Below are 1,841 nucleotides of genomic sequence, written 5' to 3'. Positions count from 1 at the left end.
CCATCCATTTGCCTGCAAATGCCATGATTTTATTCTCTTTTATTGCTGAGTAATATTCCATTGTGTATATATGCCACATTTTTTATCCATTCATCTATTGAAGGGCATCTAGGTTGGTTCCACAGTTTAGCTATTATGAATTGTCCCAGCCCTTTTTACATACATCTTGTTTAGAGATAGGGTCTCACCGAGTTCCTGAGGCTGGCTTTGAGTTCACCATCCTCCTGCCTCAGTCTCCTGAACTGCTGGGATTACAGGCATGCATTTCCATTTTAATTAAAATACGGAAACAACCTCAGAGTAGAAGTGATTGCTTAAGGCCCACAGTCGATATCATAGCTAGAATTTTAGTACAGGCAGCCCTGCTACAGATTCTCTGTTCTTAGCCAGGGATTGCCAATTTTTTCATTAAATGGTCTGATAGGAAATGTTTTAGGCTTGACAGGCTATATGGTTTCTGTTGCAACTACTCAATTCTCCTGTTGTACTAGAAAAGCAGTTATAAACAATACATTAATGAATGGGTGTGGCTGTGTTGCAATAAAACTTTACCTAAACAGACTAAGGTCAAGATGTAGTCTGTGTTCTATGGTTTGTCCAAACACTGCTTTTAACTCTTATGAAAGTATGTCTCATTGTTAGGGATTAATGATTCACAAGTAGCCGAGGTGCTTTCCACAGGAGACATACAATACACTTAGTCTTATAAAATACCTAGAGAAGTCAGGTACAGTGGTGCATACTTGTAATCCCAGTGGCTCTGGAGGCTGAGGCACGAGGATCACAAGTTCAAAGTCAACCTCAGCAACTTAGCAAGGCTCTAAACAACTCAGTGAGACCCTGTATTAAAAAAAATATATCTATATCTGTCTGTATCTGTCTATATCTGTCTATATATCTATATATGGGCTGGGGATGTGGCTCAGTGGTTAAGTGACCCTGGGTTCAAACCCCAGTACAAAAACAAAACAAACCAAGTGAGAAGAACACTTAATATTCATAATCTTCTTTCAGTTTTTTTCTTTTTATTTGTTCCTTTTAGTTATATATAACATTGGGATTTATTTTGACATAAAAGCATGGAATTTAGTTTGCTCTAATTCAGTCCCCAGTACTTCTTCTTTCTCTCCCTTCCTCCATTTCCCTGTTCCCTTCCCTCTGTTCTACTGATCTTTTTTTTAAATAGTTGTAGATGGATACAATACCTTTATTTTTATTTATTTATTTTTATATGGTGCTGAGGATCAAACTTAGTGCCTCACACATGCCAGGCGAGTGCTCTACCACTGAGCCACACCTTAGCCCTCTATTCTACTGATTTTTTGCTATTTGCTTTTTTTTAAAGTGTGTTGTGGATATACATTATGATGAGATTCATTGTGGTATAGTCATATGTTTACATAGGAAGTTAGGTCAGATTCATTCTATTGTTCTTCCCTTATACCATGCCTTGTTTTTCCTCCTCAATCCCCTTTATCCTATTCACTGATCTTTCTTCTATTTTGATGGAATCTACCCCTTTACCCTTTCTCCCTTTCTTCTACCTCTCTTTTTTAAAAAATAGTTTTTAGTTGTCGATGGACCTTTATTTTATTTATTCATATGTGGTGCTGAGAATCAAACCTAGTGCCTCACACATGCTAGGCAAGCTCATTTCCACTGAGCTACAACCCCAGCCCATCTTCTCCCTCTCTTTTTTTTTTTTGTAGACTTTTTAAAATTGTTGATACATCTTTATTTGATGTATTTGTTTTTATATGCGGTGCTGAGGATTGAAGCAGTGCCTCACACATGCCAGGCAAGTGTGCTACCACTTAGCCACAGCCACAGCCCCCCCCCCC

The sequence above is a fragment of the Marmota marmota genome, unplaced genomic scaffold (assembly GCF_001458135.2).
Source record: "Marmota marmota marmota unplaced genomic scaffold, marMar, whole genome shotgun sequence".
Lineage (NCBI taxonomy): Eukaryota > Metazoa > Chordata > Mammalia > Rodentia > Sciuridae > Marmota > Marmota marmota.
This window is presented reverse-complemented; position numbering follows the sequence as displayed.